The sequence below is a fragment of the Aplidium turbinatum genome, chromosome 14, assembly GCF_918807975.1.
Source record: "Aplidium turbinatum chromosome 14, kaAplTurb1.1, whole genome shotgun sequence".
Taxonomy (NCBI): Eukaryota; Metazoa; Chordata; class Ascidiacea; order Aplousobranchia; family Polyclinidae; genus Aplidium; species Aplidium turbinatum.
This window is the reverse complement of record NC_137485.1, coordinates 23,383,617-23,401,852: the sequence shown is the minus strand read 5'-3', so window position 1 is coordinate 23,401,852 and position 18,236 is coordinate 23,383,617.

Below are 18,236 nucleotides of genomic sequence, written 5' to 3'. Positions count from 1 at the left end.
ATTTTTCTAAGACATTTCATACAGTGAAAAATAATTTTTTTTTGCGAAACTGTCTAATTCGTTTTGTTTGAAACTAACGTCATTAAAAATTGTCTAAGAAAGTTTTTTTACGTACTAAAAGTGAAAATTATTGAAAAAAAATTTTCTTTTCAAAAAAATTTTTCCAAGACATTTCATACAGTGAAAAATAATTTTTTTTTGCGAAACTGTCTAATTCTTTTTGTTTGAAACTAACGTCATTAAAAGTTGTCTAGGAAAGTTTTTTTACGTACTAAAAGTGAAAATTATTGAAAAATAATTTTCTTTTCAAAAAAATTTTTCTAAGACATTTCATACAGTGAAAAATAATTTTTTTTTTGCGAAACTGTCTAATTCTTTTTGTTTGAAACTAACGTCATTAAAAATTGTCTAAGAAAGTTTTTTTACGTACTAAAAGTGAAAATAATTGAAAAAAAATTTTCTTTTCAAGAAAAATTTTCAAAAATTTTTCCAAGACATTTCATACAGTGAAAAATAATTTTTTTTTGCGAAACTGTCTAATTCGTTTTGTTTGAAACTAACGTCATTAAAAATTGTCTAAGAAAGTTTTTTACGTACTAAAAGTGAAAATTATTGAAAAAAAATTGTCTTTTCAAAAAAATTTTTCTAAGACATTTCATAGTGAAAAGTAATTTTTTTTTGCGAAACTGTCTAATTCGTATTGTTTGAAACTAACGTCATTAAAAATTGTCTAAGAAAGTTTTTTTACGTACTAAAAATGAAAATTATTGAAAAAAAATTGTCTTTTCAAAAAAATTTTCTAAGACATTTCATAGTGAAAAATAATTTTTTTTTGCGAAACTGTCTAATTCGTATTGTTTGAAACTAACGTCATTAAAAATTGTCTAAGAAAGTTTTTTTACGTACTAAAAGTGAAAATTATTGAAAAAAAATTTTCTTTTCAAAAAAATTTTTCTAAGACATTTCATACAGTGAAAAATAATTTTTTTTTGCGAAACTGTCTAATTCTTTTTGTTTGAAACTAACGTCATTAAAAATTGTCTAAGAAAGTTTTTTTACGTACTAAAAGTGAAAATTATTGAAAAAAAATTTTCTTTTCAAAAAAATTTTTCTAAGACATTTCATACAGTGAAAAATAATTTTTTTTTGCGAAACTGTCTAATTCTTTTTGTTTGAAACTAACGTCATTAAAAATTGTCTAAGAAAGTTTTTTTACGTACTAAAAGTGAAAATTATTGAAAAAAATTTTCTTTTCAAGAAAAATTTTCAAAAATTTTTCTAAGACATTTCATACAGTGAAAAATAATTTTTTTTGCGAAACTGTCTAATTCTTTTTGTTTGAAACTAACGTCATTAAAATTGTCTAAGAAAGTTTTTTTAAGTACTAAAAGTGAAAATTATTGAAAAAAAATTTTCTTTTCAAAAAAATTTTTCTAAGACATTTCATACAGTGAAAAATAATTTTTTTTTGCGAAACTGTCTAATTCTTTTTGTTTGAAACTAACGTCATTACAAATTGTCTAAGAAAGTTTTTTTACGTACTAAAAGTGAAAATTATTGAAAAAAAATTGTCTTTTCAAAAAAATTTTTCTAAGACATTTCATACAGTGAAAAATAATTTTTTTTTGCGAAACTGTCTAATTCGTTTTGTTTGAAACTAACGTCATTAAAAATTGTCTAAGAAAGTTTTTTTACGTACTAAAAGTGAAAATTATTGAAAAAAAATTTTCTTTTCAAAAAAATTTTTCCAAGACATTTCATACAGTGAAAAATAATTTTTTTTTGCGAAACTGTCTAATTCTTTTTGTTTGAAACTAACGTCATTAAAAGTTGTCTAGGAAAGTTTTTTTACGTACTAAAAGTGAAAATTATTGAAAAAAAATTTTCTTTTCAAAAAAATTTTTCTAAGACATTTCATACAGTGAAAAATAATTTTTTTTTTGCGAAACTGTCTAATTCTTTTTGTTTGAAACTAACGTCATTAAAAATTGTCTAAGAAAGTTTTTTTACGTACTAAAAGTGAAAATAATTGAAAAAAAATTTTCTTTTCAAGAAAAATTTTCAAAAATTTTTCTAAGACATTTCATACAGTGAAAAATAATTTTTTTTGCGAAACTGTCTAATTCTTTTTGTTTGAAACTAACGTCATTAAAATTGTCTAAGAAAGTTTTTTTAAGTACTAAAAGTGAAAATTATTGAAAAAAAATTTTCTTTTCAAAAAAATTTTTCTAAGACATTTCATACAGTGAAAAATAATTTTTTTTGCGAAACTGTCTAATTCTTTTTGTTTGAAACTAACGTCATTAAAAATTGTCTAAGAAAGTTTTTTTACGTACTAAAAGTGAAAATTATTGAAAAAAAATTGTCTTTTCAAAAAAATTTTTCTAAGACATTTCATACAGTGAAAAATAATTTTTTTTTGCGAAACTGTCTAATTCGTTTTGTTTGAAACTAACGTCATTAAAAATTGTCTAAGAAAGTTTTTTTACGTACTAAAAGTGAAAATTATTGAAAAAAAATTTTCTTTTCAAAAAAATTTTTCCAAGACATTTCATACAGTGAAAAATAATTTTTTTTTGCGAAACTGTCTAATTCTTTTTGTTTGAAACTAACGTCATTAAAAGTTGTCTAGGAAAGTTTTTTTACGTACTAAAAGTGAAAATTATTGAAAAAAAATTTTCTTTTCAAAAAAATTTTTCTAAGACATTTCATACAGTGAAAAATAATTTTTTTTTTGCGAAACTGTCTAATTCTTTTTGTTTGAAACTAACGTCATTAAAAATTGTCTAAGAAAGTTTTTTTACGTACTAAAAGTGAAAATAATTGAAAAAAAATTTTCTTTTCAAGAAAAATTTTCAAAAATTTTTCCAAGACATTTCATACAGTGAAAAATAATTTTTTTTTGCGAAACTGTCTAATTCGTTTTGTTTGAAACTAACGTCATTAAAAATTGTCTAAGAAAGTTTTTTACGTACTAAAAGTGAAAATTATTGAAAAAAAATTGTCTTTTCAAAAAAATTTTTCTAAGACATTTCATAGTGAAAAGTAATTTTTTTTTGCGAAACTGTCTAATTCGTATTGTTTGAAACTAACGTCATTAAAAATTGTCTAAGAAAGTTTTTTTACGTACTAAAAATGAAAATTATTGAAAAAAAATTTTCTTTTCAAAAAAATTTTCTAAGACATTTCATAGTGAAAAATAATTTTTTTTTGCGAAACTGTCTAATTCGTATTGTTTGAAACTAACGTCATTAAAAATTGTCTAAGAAAGTTTTTTTACGTACTAAAAGTGAAAATTATTGAAAAAAAATTTTCTTTTCAAAAAAATTTTTCTAAGACATTTCATACAGTGAAAAATAATTTTTTTTTGCGAAACTGTCTAATTCTTTTTGTTTGAAACTAACGTCATTAAAAATTGTCTAAGAAAGTTTTTTTACGTACTAAAAGTGAAAATTATTGAAAAAAAATTTTCTTTTCAAAAAAATTTTTCTAAGACATTTCATACAGTGAAAAATAATTTTTTTTTGCGAAACTGTCTAATTTTTTTTGTTTGAAACTAACGTCATTAAAAATTGTCTAAGAAAGTTTTTTTACGTACTAAAAGTGAAAATTATTGAAAAAAATTTTCTTTTCAAGAAAAATTTTCAAAAATTTTTCTAAGACATTTCATACAGTGAAAAATAATTTTTTTTGCGAAACTGTCTAATTCTTTTTGTTTGAAACTAACGTCATTAAAATTGTCTAAGAAAGTTTTTTTAAGTACTAAAAGTGAAAATTATTGAAAAAAAATTTTCTTTTCAAAAAAATTTTTCTAAGACATTTCATACAGTGAAAAATAATTTTTTTTGCGAAACTGTCTAATTCTTTTTGTTTGAAACTAACGTCATTAAAAATTGTCTAAGAAAGTTTTTTTACGTACTAAAAGTGAAAATTATTGAAAAAAAATTGTCTTTTCAAAAAAATTTTTCTAAGACATTTCATACAGTGAAAAATAATTTTTTTTTGCGAAACTGTCTAATTCGTTTTGTTTGAAACTAACGTCATTAAAAATTGTCTAAGAAAGTTTTTTTACGTACTAAAAGTGAAAATTATTGAAAAAAAATTTTCTTTTCAAAAAAATTTTTCCAAGACATTTCATACAGTGAAAAATAATTTTTTTTTGCGAAACTGTCTAATTCTTTTTGTTTGAAACTAACGTCATTAAAAGTTGTCTAAGAAAGTTTTTTTACGTACTAAAAGTGAAAATTATTGAAAAAAAATTTTCTTTTCAAAAAAATTTTTCTAAGACATTTCATACAGTGAAAAATAATTTTTTTTTGCGAAACTGTCTAATTCTTTTTGTTTGAAACTAACGTCATTAAAAATTGTCTAAGAAAGTTTTTTTACGTACTAAAAGTGAAAATAATTGAAAAAAAATTTTCTTTTCAAGAAAAATTTTCAAAAATTTTTCCAAGACATTTCATACAGTGAAAAATAATTTTTTTTTGCGAAACTGTCTAATTCGTTTTGTTTGAAACTAACGTCATTAAAAATTGTCTAAGAAAGTTTTTTACGTACTAAAAGTGAAAATTATTGAAAAAAAATTGTCTTTTCAAAAAAATTTTTCTAAGACATTTCATAGTGAAAAGTAATTTTTTTTTGCGAAACTGTCTAATTCGTATTGTTTGAAACTAACGTCATTAAAAATTGTCTAAGAAAGTTTTTTTACGTACTAAAAGTGAAAATTATTGAAAAAAAATTTTCTTTTCAAAAAAATTTTTCTAAGACATTTCATACAGTGAAAAATAATTTTTTTTTGCGAAACTGTCTAATTCTTTTTGTTTGAAACTAACGTCATTAAAAATTGTCTAAGAAAGTTTTTTTACGTACTAAAAGTGAAAATTATTGAAAAAAAATTGTCTTTTCAAAAAAATTTTTCTAAGACATTTCATACAGTGAAAAATAATTTTTTTTTGCGAAACTGTCTAATTCTTTTTGTTTGAAACTAACGTCATTAAAAATTGTCTAAGAAAGTTTTTTTACGTACTAAAAGTGAAAATTATTGAAAAAAAATTGTCTTTTCAAAAAAATTTTTCTAAGACATTCCATACAGTGAAAAATAATTTTTTTTTGCGAAACTGTCTAATTCTTTTTGTTTGAAACTAACGTCAATAAAAATTGTCTAAGAAAGTTTTTTTACGTACTAAAAGTGAAAATTATTGAAAAAAATTTTCTTTTCAAGAAAAATTTTCAAAAATTTTTCTAAGACATTTCATACAGTGAAAAATAATTTTTTTTTGAGAAACTGTCTAATTCTTTTTGTTTGAAACTAACGTCATTAAAAATTGTCTAAGAAAGTTTTTTTAAGTACTAAAAGTGAAAATTATTGAAAAAAAATTGTCTTTTCAAAAAAATTTTTCTAAGACATTTCATACAGTGAAAAATAATTTTTTTTGCGAAACTGTCTAATTCTTTTTATTTGAAACTAACGTCATTAAAAGTTGTCTAAGAAAGTTTTTTTACGTACTAAAAGTGAAAATTATTGAAAAAAAATTGTCTTTTCAAAAAAATTTTTCCAAGACATTTCATACAGTGAAAAATAATTTTTTTTTGGGAAACTGTCTAATTCTTTTTGTTTGAAACTAACGTCATTAAAAATTGTCTAAGAAAGTTTTTTTACGTACTAAAAGTGAAAATTATTGAAAAAAAATTGTCTTTTCAAAAAAATTTTTCTAAGACATTTCATACAGTGAAAAATAATTTTTTTTTGTGAAACTGTCTAATTCGTTTTGTTTGAAACTAACGTCATTAAAAATTGCCTAAGAAAGTTTTTTTACGTACTAAAAGTGAAAATTATTGAAAAAAAAATTTCTTTTCAAAAAAATTTTTCCAAGACATTTCATACAATGAAAAATAATTTTTTTTTGCGAAACTGTCTAATTCTTTTTGTTTGAAACTAACGTCATTAAAAATTGTCTAAGAAAGTTTTTTTACGTACTAAAAGTGAAAATTATTGAAAAAAAATTGTCTTTTCAAAAAAATTTTTCTAAGACATTTCATACAGTGAAAAATAATTTTTTTTTTCGAAACTGTCTAATTCTTTTTGTTTGAAACTAACGTCATTAAAAATTGTCTAAGAAAGTTTTTTTACGTACTAAAAGTGAAAATTATTGAAAAAAAATTGTCTTTTCAAAAAAATTTTTCCAAGACATACAGTGAAAAATCATACAGTGAAAAATACAGTGAAATACAGTGAAAAATAATTTTTTTTTGCGAAACTGTCTAATTCTTTTTGTTTGAAACTAACGTCATTAAAAATTGTCTAAGAAAGTTTTTTTACGTACTAAAAGTGAAAATTATTGAAAAAAATTTGTCTTTGCAAAAAAATTTTCTAAGACATTTCATACAGTGAAAAACAATTTTTTTTTGCGAAACTGTCTAATTCTTTTTGTTTGAAACTAACGTCATTAAAAATTGTCTAAGAAAGTTTTTTTACGTACTAAAAGTGAAAATTATTGAAAAAAATTTTCTTTTCAAGAAAAATTTTCAAAAATTTTTCTAAGACATTTCATACAGTGAAAAATAATTTTTTTTGCGAAACTGTCTAATTCTTTTTGTTTGAAACTAACGTCATTAAAATTGTCTAAGAAAGTTTTTTTAAGTACTAAAAGTGAAAATTATTGAAAAAAAATTTTCTTTTCAAAAAAATTTTTCTAAGACATTTCATACAGTGAAAAATAATTTTTTTTGCGAAACTGTCTAATTCTTTTTGTTTGAAACTAACGTCATTAAAAATTGTCTAAGAAAGTTTTTTTACGTACTAAAAGTGAAAATTATTGAAAAAAAATTGTCTTTTCAAAAAAATTTTTCCAAGACATTTCATACAGTGAAAAATAATTTTTTTTTGCGAAACTGTCTAATTCTTTTTGTTTGAAACTAACGTCATTAAAAGTTGTCTAGGAAAGTTTTTTTACGTACTAAAAGTGAAAATTATTGAAAAAAAATTTTCTTTTCAAAAAAATTTTTCTAAGACATTTCATACAGTGAAAAATAATTTTTTTTTTGCGAAACTGTCTAATTCTTTTTGTTTGAAACTAACGTCATTAAAAATTGTCTAAGAAAGTTTTTTTACGTACTAAAAGTGAAAATAATTGAAAAAAAATTTTCTTTTCAAGAAAAATTTTCAAAAATTTTTCCAAGACATTTCATACAGTGAAAAATAATTTTTTTTTGCGAAACTGTCTAATTCGTTTTGTTTGAAACTAACGTCATTAAAAATTGTCTAAGAAAGTTTTTTACGTACTAAAAGTGAAAATTATTGAAAAAAAATTGTCTTTTCAAAAAAATTTTTCTAAGACATTTCATAGTGAAAAGTAATTTTTTTTTGCGAAACTGTCTAATTCGTATTGTTTGAAACTAACGTCATTAAAAATTGTCTAAGAAAGTTTTTTTACGTACTAAAAGTAAAAATTATTGAAAAAAAATTTTCTTTTCAAAAAAATTTTTCTAAGACATTTCATACAGTGAAAAATAATTTTTTTTTTCGAAACTGTCTAATTCTTTTTGTTTGAAACTAACGTCATTAAAAATTGTCTAAGAAAGTTTTTTTACGTACTAAAAGTGAAAATTATTGAAAAAAAATTTTCTTTTCAAAAAAATTTTTCTAAGACATTTCATACAGTGAAAAATATTTTTTTTTTGCGAAACTGTCTAATTCGTTTTGTTTGAAACTAACGTCATTAAAAATTGTCTAAGAAAGATTTTACGTACTAAAAGTGAAAATTATTGAAAAAAAATTGTCTTTTCAAAAAAATTTTTCCAAGACATACAGTGAAAAATCATACAGTGAAAAATACAGTGAAATACAGTGAAAAATAATTTTTTTTTGCGAAACTGTCTAATTCTTTTTGTTTGAAACTAACGTCATTAAAAATTGTCTAAGAAAGTTTTTTTACGTACTAAAAGTGAAAATTATTGAAAAAAATTTGTCTTTGCAAAAAAATTTTCTAAGACATTTCATACAGTGAAAAATAATTTTTTTTTGCGAAACTGTCTAATTCTTTTTGTTTGAAACTAACGTCATTAAAAATTGTCTAAGAAAGTTTTTTTACGTACTAAAAGTGAAAATTATTGAAAAAAATTTTCTTTTCAAGAAAAATTTTCAAAAATTTTTCTAAGACATTTCATACAGTGAAAAATAATTTTTTTTGCGAAACTGTCTAATTCTTTTTGTTTGAAACTAACGTCATTAAAATTGTCTAAGAAAGTTTTTTTAAGTACTAAAAGTGAAAATTATTGAAAAAAAATTTTCTTTTCAAAAAAATTTTTCTAAGACATTTCATACAGTGAAAAATAATTTTTTTTGCGAAACTGTCTAATTCTTTTTGTTTGAAACTAACGTCATTAAAAATTGTCTAAGAAAGTTTTTTTACGTACTAAAAGTGAAAATTATTGAAAAAAAATTGTCTTTTCAAAAAAATTTTTCTAAGACATTTCATACAGTGAAAAATAATTTTTTTTTGCGAAACTGTCTAATTCGTTTTGTTTGAAACTAACGTCATTAAAAATTGTCTAAGAAAGTTTTTTTACGTACTAAAAGTGAAAATTATTGAAAAAAAATTTTCTTTTCAAAAAAATTTTTCCAAGACATTTCATACAGTGAAAAATAATTTTTTTTTGCGAAACTGTCTAATTCTTTTTGTTTGAAACTAACGTCATTAAAAGTTGTCTAGGAAAGTTTTTTTACGTACTAAAAGTGAAAATTATTGAAAAAAAATTTTCTTTTCAAAAAAATTTTTCTAAGACATTTCATACAGTGAAAAATAATTTTTTTTTTGCGAAACTGTCTAATTCTTTTTGTTTGAAACTAACGTCATTAAAAATTGTCTAAGAAAGTTTTTTTACGTACTAAAAGTGAAAATAATTGAAAAAAAATTGTCTTTTCAAGAAAAATTTTCAAAAATTTTTCTAAGACATTTCATACAGTGAAAAATAATTTTTTTTGCGAAACTGTCTAATTCTTTTTGTTTGAAACTAACGTCATTAAAATTGTCTAAGAAAGTTTTTTTAAGTACTAAAAGTGAAAATTATTGAAAAAAAATTTTCTTTTCAAAAAAATTTTTCTAAGACATTTCATACAGTGAAAAATAATTTTTTTTGCGAAACTGTCTAATTCTTTTTGTTTGAAACTAACGTCATTAAAAATTGTCTAAGAAAGTTTTTTTACGTACTAAAAGTGAAAATTATTGAAAAAAAATTGTCTTTTCAAAAAAATTTTTCTAAGACATTTCATACAGTGAAAAATAATTTTTTTTTGCGAAACTGTCTAATTCGTTTTGTTTGAAACTAACGTCATTAAAAATTGTCTAAGAAAGTTTTTTTACGTACTAAAAGTGAAAATTATTGAAAAAAAATTTTCTTTTCAAAAAAATTTTTCCAAGACATTTCATACAGTGAAAAATAATTTTTTTTTGCGAAACTGTCTAATTCTTTTTGTTTGAAACTAACGTCATTAAAAGTTGTCTAGGAAAGTTTTTTTACGTACTAAAAGTGAAAATTATTGAAAAAAAATTTTCTTTTCAAAAAAATTTTTCTAAGACATTTCATACAGTGAAAAATAATTTTTTTTTTGCGAAACTGTCTAATTCTTTTTGTTTGAAACTAACGTCATTAAAAATTGTCTAAGAAAGTTTTTTTACGTACTAAAAGTGAAAATAATTGAAAAAAAATTTTCTTTTCAAGAAAAATTTTCAAAAATTTTTCTAAGACATTTCATACAGTGAAAAATAATTTTTTTTGCGAAACTGTCTAAGTCTTTTTGTTTGAAACTAACGTCATTAAAATTGTCTAAGAAAGTTTTTTTAAGTACTAAAAGTGAAAATTATTGAAAAAAAATTTTCTTTTCAAAAAAATTTTTCTAAGACATTTCATACAGTGAAAAATAATTTTTTTTGCGAAACTGTCTAATTCTTTTTGTTTGAAACTAACGTCATTAAAAATTGTCTAAGAAAGTTTTTTTACGTACTAAAAGTGAAAATTATTGAAAAAAAATTGTCTTTTCAAAAAAATTTTTCTAAGACATTTCATACAGTGAAAAATAATTTTTTTTTGCGAAACTGTCTAATTCGTTTTGTTTGAAACTAACGTCATTAAAAATTGTCTAAGAAAGTTTTTTTACGTACTAAAAGTGAAAATTATTGAAAAAAAATTTTCTTTTCAAAAAAATTTTTCCAAGACATTTCATACAGTGAAAAATAATTTTTTTTTGCGAAACTGTCTAATTCTTTTTGTTTGAAACTAACGTCATTAAAAGTTGTCTAGGAAAGTTTTTTTACGTACTAAAAGTGAAAATTATTGAAAAAAAATTTTCTTTTCAAAAAAATTTTTCTAAGACATTTCATACAGTGAAAAATAATTTTTTTTTTGCGAAACTGTCTAATTCTTTTTGTTTGAAACTAACGTCATTAAAAATTGTCTAAGAAAGTTTTTTTACGTACTAAAAGTGAAAATAATTGAAAAAAAATTTTCTTTTCAAGAAAAATTTTCAAAAATTCTTCCAAGACATTTCATACAGTGAAAAATAATTTTTTTTTGCGAAACTGTCTAATTCGTTTTGTTTGAAACTAACGTCATTAAAAATTGTCTAAGAAAGTTTTTTACGTACTAAAAGTGAAAATTATTGAAAAAAAATTGTCTTTTCAAAAAAATTTTTCTAAGACATTTCATAGTGAAAAGTAATTTTTTTTTGCGAAACTGTCTAATTCGTATTGTTTGAAACTAACGTCATTAAAAATTGTCTAAGAAAGTTTTTTTACGTACTAAAAATGAAAATTATTGAAAAAAAATTTTCTTTTCAAAAAAATTTTCTAAGACATTTCATAGTGAAAAATAATTTTTTTTTGCGAAACTGTCTAATTCGTATTGTTTGAAACTAACGTCATTAAAAATTGTCTAAGAAAGTTTTTTTACGTACTAAAAGTGAAAATTATTGAAAAAAAATTTTCTTTTCAAAAAAATTTTTCTAAGACATTTCATACAGTGAAAAATAATTTTTTTTTGCGAAACTGTCTAATTCTTTTTGTTTGAAACTAACGTCATTAAAAATTGTCTAAGAAAGTTTTTTTACGTACTAAAAGTGAAAATTATTGAAAAAAAATTTTCTTTTCAAAAAAATTTTTCTAAGACATTTCATACAGTGAAAAATAATTTTTTTTTGCGAAACTGTCTAATTCTTTTTGTTTGAAACTAACGTCATTAAAAATTGTCTAAGAAAGTTTTTTTACGTACTAAAAGTGAAAATTATTGAAAAAAATTTTCTTTTCAAGAAAAATTTTCAAAAATTTTTCTAAGACATTTCATACAGTGAAAAATAATTTTTTTTGCGAAACTGTCTAATTCTTTTTGTTTGAAACTAACGTCATTAAAATTGTCTAAGAAAGTTTTTTTAAGTACTAAAAGTGAAAATTATTGAAAAAAAATTTTCTTTTCAAAAAAATTTTTCTAAGACATTTCATACAGTGAAAAATAATTTTTTTTGCGAAACTGTCTAATTCTTTTTGTTTGAAACTAACGTCATTAAAAATTGTCTAAGAAAGTTTTTTTAAGTACTAAAAGTGAAAATTATTGAAAAAAAATTGTCTTTTCAAAAAAATTTTTCTAAGACATTTCATACAGTGAAAAATAATTTTTTTTTGCGAAACTGTCTAATTCGTTTTGTTTGAAACTAACGTCATTAAAAATTGTCTAAGAAAGTTTTTTTACGTACTAAAAGTGAAAATTATTGAAAAAAAATTGTCTTTTCAAAAAAATTTTTCCAAGACATTTCATACAGTGAAAAATAATTTTTTTTTGCGAAACTGTCTAATTCTTTTTGTTTGAAACTAACGTCATTAAAAGTTGTCTAGGAAAGTTTTTTTACGTACTAAAAGTGAAAATTATTGAAAAAAAATTTTCTTTTCAAAAAAATTTTTCTAAGACATTTCATACAGTGAAAAATAATTTTTTTTTTGCGAAACTGTCTAATTCTTTTTGTTTGAAACTAACGTCATTAAAAATTGTCTAAGAAAGTTTTTTTACGTACTAAAAGTGAAAATAATTGAAAAAAAATTTTCTTTTCAAGAAAAATTTTCAAAAATTTTTCTAAGACATTTCATACAGTGAAAAATAATTTTTTTTGCGAAACTGTCTAATTCTTTTTGTTTGAAACTAACGTCATTAAAATTGTCTAAGAAAGTTTTTTTAAGTACTAAAAGTGAAAATTATTGAAAAAAAATTTTCTTTTCAAAAAAATTTTTCTAAGACATTTCATACAGTGAAAAATAATTTTTTTTGCGAAACTGTCTAATTCTTTTTGTTTGAAACTAACGTCATTAAAAATTGTCTAAGAAAGTTTTTTTACGTACTAAAAGTGAAAATTATTGAAAAAAAATTGTCTTTTCAAAAAAATTTTTCTAAGACATTTCATACAGTGAAAAATAATTTTTTTTTGCGAAACTGTCTAATTCGTTTTGTTTGAAACTAACGTCATTAAAAATTGTCTAAGAAAGTTTTTTTACGTACTAAAAGTGAAAATTATTGAAAAAAAATTTTCTTTTCAAAAAAATTTTTCCAAGACATTTCATACAGTGAAAAATAATTTTTTTTTGCGAAACTGTCTAATTCTTTTTGTTTGAAACTAACGTCATTAAAAGTTGTCTAGGAAAGTTTTTTTACGTACTAAAAGTGAAAATTATTGAAAAAAAATTTTCTTTTCAAAAAAATTTTTCTAAGACATTTCATACAGTGAAAAATAATTTTTTTTTTGCGAAACTGTCTAATTCTTTTTGTTTGAAACTAACGTCATTAAAAATTGTCTAAGAAAGTTTTTTTACGTACTAAAAGTGAAAATAATTGAAAAAAAATTTTCTTTTCAAGAAAAATTTTCAAAAATTTTTCCAAGACATTTCATACAGTGAAAAATAATTTTTTTTTGCGAAACTGTCTAATTCGTTTTGTTTGAAACTAACGTCATTAAAAATTGTCTAAGAAAGTTTTTTACGTACTAAAAGTGAAAATTATTGAAAAAAAATTGTCTTTTCAAAAAAATTTTTCTAAGACATTTCATAGTGAAAAGTAATTTTTTTTTGCGAAACTGTCTAATTCGTATTGTTTGAAACTAACGTCATTAAAAATTGTCTAAGAAAGTTTTTTTACGTACTAAAAATGAAAATTATTGAAAAAAAATTTTCTTTTCAAAAAAATTTTCTAAGACATTTCATAGTGAAAAATAATTTTTTTTTGCGAAACTGTCTAATTCGTATTGTTTGAAACTAACGTCATTAAAAATTGTCTAAGAAAGTTTTTTTACGTACTAAAAGTGAAAATTATTGAAAAAAAATTTTCTTTTCAAAAAAATTTTTCTAAGACATTTCATACAGTGAAAAATAATTTTTTTTTGCGAAACTGTCTAATTCTTTTTGTTTGAAACTAACGTCATTAAAAATTGTCTAAGAAAGTTTTTTTACGTACTAAAAGTGAAAATTATTGAAAAAAAATTTTCTTTTCAAAAAAATTTTTCTAAGACATTTCATACAGTGAAAAATAATTTTTTTTTGCGAAACTGTCTAATTCTTTTTGTTTGAAACTAACGTCATTAAAAATTGTCTAAGAAAGTTTTTTTACGTACTAAAAGTGAAAATTATTGAAAAAAATTTTCTTTTCAAGAAAAATTTTCAAAAATTTTTCTAAGACATTTCATACAGTGAAAAATAATTTTTTTTGCGAAACTGTCTAATTCTTTTTGTTTGAAACTAACGTCATTAAAATTGTCTAAGAAAGTTTTTTTAAGTACTAAAAGTGAAAATTATTGAAAAAAAATTTTCTTTTCAAAAAAATTTTTCTAAGACATTTCATACAGTGAAAAATAATTTTTTTTGCGAAACTGTCTAATTCTTTTTGTTTGAAACTAACGTCATTAAAAATTGTCTAAGAAAGTTTTTTTACGTACTAAAAGTGAAAATTATTGAAAAAAAATTGTCTTTTCAAAAAAATTTTTCTAAGACATTTCATACAGTGAAAAATAATTTTTTTTTGCGAAACTGTCTAATTCGTTTTGTTTGAAACTAACGTCATTAAAAATTGTCTAAGAAAGTTTTTTTACGTACTAAAAGTGAAAATTATTGAAAAAAAATTTTCTTTTCAAAAAAATTTTTCCAAGACATTTCATACAGTGAAAAATAATTTTTTTTTGCGAAACTGTCTAATTCTTTTTGTTTGAAACTAACGTCATTAAAAGTTGTCTAGGAAAGTTTTTTTACGTACTAAAAGTGAAAATTATTGAAAAAAAATTTTCTTTTCAAAAAAATTTTTCTAAGACATTTCATACAGTGAAAAATAATTTTTTTTTGCGAAACTGTCTAATTCTTTTTGTTTGAAACTAACGTCATTAAAAATTGTCTAAGAAAGTTTTTTTACGTACTAAAAGTGAAAATAATTGAAAAAAAATTTTCTTTTCAAGAAAAATTTTCAAAAATTTTTCCAAGACATTTCATACAGTGAAAAATAATTTTTTTTTGCGAAACTGTCTAATTCGTTTTGTTTGAAACTAACGTCATTAAAAATTGTCTAAGAAAGTTTTTTACGTACTAAAAGTGAAAATTATTGAAAAAAAATTGTCTTTTCAAAAAAATTTTTCTAAGACATTTCATAGTGAAAAGTAATTTTTTTTTGCGAAACTGTCTAATTCGTATTGTTTGAAACTAACGTCATTAAAAATTGTCTAAGAAAGTTTTTTTACGTACTAAAAGTGAAAATTATTGAAAAAAAATTTTCTTTTCAAAAAAATTTTTCTAAGACATTTCATACAGTGAAAAATAATTTTTTTTTGCGAAACTGTCTAATTCTTTTTGTTTGAAACTAACGTCATTAAAAATTGTCTAAGAAAGTTTTTTTACGTACTAAAAGTGAAAATTATTGAAAAAAAATTGTCTTTTCAAAAAAATTTTTCTAAGACATTTCATACAGTGAAAAATAATTTTTTTTTGCGAAACTGTCTAATTCTTTTTGTTTGAAACTAACGTCATTAAAAATTGTCTAAGAAAGTTTTTTTACGTACTAAAAGTGAAAATTATTGAAAAAAAATTGTCTTTTCAAAAAAATTTTTCTAAGACATTCCATACAGTGAAAAATAATTTTTTTTTGCGAAACTGTCTAATTCTTTTTGTTTGAAACTAACGTCAATAAAAATTGTCTAAGAAAGTTTTTTTACGTACTAAAAGTGAAAATTATTGAAAAAAATTTTCTTTTCAAGAAAAATTTTCAAAAATTTTTCTAAGACATTTCATACAGTGAAAAATAATTTTTTTTTGAGAAACTGTCTAATTCTTTTTGTTTGAAACTAACGTCATTAAAAATTGTCTAAGAAAGTTTTTTTAAGTACTAAAAGTGAAAATTATTGAAAAAAAATTGTCTTTTCAAAAAAATTTTTCTAAGACATTTCATACAGTGAAAAATAATTTTTTTTGCGAAACTGTCTAATTCTTTTTATTTGAAACTAACGTCATTAAAAGTTGTCTAAGAAAGTTTTTTTACGTACTAAAAGTGAAAATTATTGAAAAAAAATTGTCTTTTCAAAAAAATTTTTCCAAGACATTTCATACAGTGAAAAATAATTTTTTTTTGGGAAACTGTCTAATTCTTTTTGTTTGAAACTAACGTCATTAAAAATTGTCTAAGAAAGTTTTTTTACGTACTAAAAGTGAAAATTATTGAAAAAAAATTGTCTTTTCAAAAAAATTTTTCTAAGACATTTCATACAGTGAAAAATAATTTTTTTTTGTGAAACTGTCTAATTCGTTTTGTTTGAAACTAACGTCATTAAAAATTGCCTAAGAAAGTTTTTTTACGTACTAAAAGTGAAAATTATTGAAAAAAAAATTTCTTTTCAAAAAAATTTTTCCAAGACATTTCATACAATGAAAAATAATTTTTTTTTGCGAAACTGTCTAATTCTTTTTGTTTGAAACTAACGTCATTAAAAATTGTCTAAGAAAGTTTTTTTACGTACTAAAAGTGAAAATTATTGAAAAAAAATTGTCTTTTCAAAAAAATTTTTCTAAGACATTTCATACAGTGAAAAATAATTTTTTTTTTCGAAACTGTCTAATTCTTTTTGTTTGAAACTAACGTCATTAAAAATTGTCTAAGAAAGTTTTTTTACGTACTAAAAGTGAAAATTATTGAAAAAAAATTGTCTTTTCAAAAAAATTTTTCCAAGACATACAGTGAAAAATCATACAGTGAAAAATACAGTGAAATACAGTGAAAAATAATTTTTTTTTGCGAAACTGTCTAATTCTTTTTGTTTGAAACTAACGTCATTAAAAATTGTCTAAGAAAGTTTTTTTACGTACTAAAAGTGAAAATTATTGAAAAAAATTTGTCTTTGCAAAAAAATTTTCTAAGACATTTCATACAGTGAAAAATAATTTTTTTTTGCGAAACTGTCTAATTCTTTTTGTTTGAAACTAACGTCATTAAAAATTGTCTAAGAAAGTTTTTTTACGTACTAAAAGTGAAAATTATTGAAAAAAATTTTCTTTTCAAGAAAAATTTTCAAAAATTTTTCTAAGACATTTCATACAGTGAAAAATAATTTTTTTTGCGAAACTGTCTAATTCTTTTTGTTTGAAACTAACGTCATTAAAATTGTCTAAGAAAGTTTTTTTAAGTACTAAAAGTGAAAATTATTGAAAAAAAATTTTCTTTTCAAAAAAATTTTTCTAAGACATTTCATACAGTGAAAAATAATTTTTTTTGCGAAACTGTCTAATTCTTTTTGTTTGAAACTAACGTCATTAAAAATTGTCTAAGAAAGTTTTTTTACGTACTAAAAGTGAAAATTATTGAAAAAAAATTGTCTTTTCAAAAAAATTTTTCCAAGACATTTCATACAGTGAAAAATAATTTTTTTTTGCGAAACTGTCTAATTCTTTTTGTTTGAAACTAACGTCATTAAAAGTTGTCTAGGAAAGTTTTTTTACGTACTAAAAGTGAAAATTATTGAAAAAAAATTTTCTTTTCAAAAAAATTTTTCTAAGACATTTCATACAGTGAAAAATAATTTTTTTTTTGCGAAACTGTCTAATTCTTTTTGTTTGAAACTAACGTCATTAAAAATTGTCTAAGAAAGTTTTTTTACGTACTAAAAGTGAAAATAATTGAAAAAAAATTTTCTTTTCAAGAAAAATTTTCAAAAATTTTTCCAAGACATTTCATACAGTGAAAAATAATTTTTTTTTGCGAAACTGTCTAATTCGTTTTGTTTGAAACTAACGTCATTAAAAATTGTCTAAGAAAGTTTTTTACGTACTAAAAGTGAAAATTATTGAAAAAAAATTGTCTTTTCAAAAAAATTTTTCTAAGACATTTCATAGTGAAAAGTAATTTTTTTTTGCGAAACTGTCTAATTCGTATTGTTTGAAACTAACGTCATTAAAAATTGTCTAAGAAAGTTTTTTTACGTACTAAAAGTAAAAATTATTGAAAAAAAATTTTCTTTTCAAAAAAATTTTTCTAAGACATTTCATACAGTGAAAAATAATTTTTTTTTTCGAAACTGTCTAATTCTTTTTGTTTGAAACTAACGTCATTAAAAATTGTCTAAGAAAGTTTTTTTACGTACTAAAAGTGAAAATTATTGAAAAAAAATTTTCTTTTCAAAAAAATTTTTCTAAGACATTTCATACAGTGAAAAATATTTTTTTTTTGCGAAACTGTCTAATTCGTTTTGTTTGAAACTAACGTCATTAAAAATTGTCTAAGAAAGTTTTTTTACGTACTAAAAGTGAAAATTATTGAAAAAAAATTGTCTTTTCAAAAAAATTTTTCCAAGACATACAGTGAAAAATCATACAGTGAAAAATACAGTGAAATACAGTGAAAAATAATTTTTTTTTGCGAAACTGTCTAATTCTTTTTGTTTGAAACTAACGTCATTAAAAATTGTCTAAGAAAGTTTTTTTACGTACTAAAAGTGAAAATTATTGAAAAAAATTTGTCTTTGCAAAAAAATTTTCTAAGACATTTCATACAGTGAAAAATAATTTTTTTTTGCGAAACTGTCTAATTCTTTTTGTTTGAAACTAACGTCATTAAAAATTGTCTAAGAAAGTTTTTTTACGTAATAAAAGTGAAAATTATTGAAAAAAATTTTCTTTTCAAGAAAAATTTTCAAAAATTTTTCTAAGACATTTCATACAGTGAAAAATAATTTTTTTTGC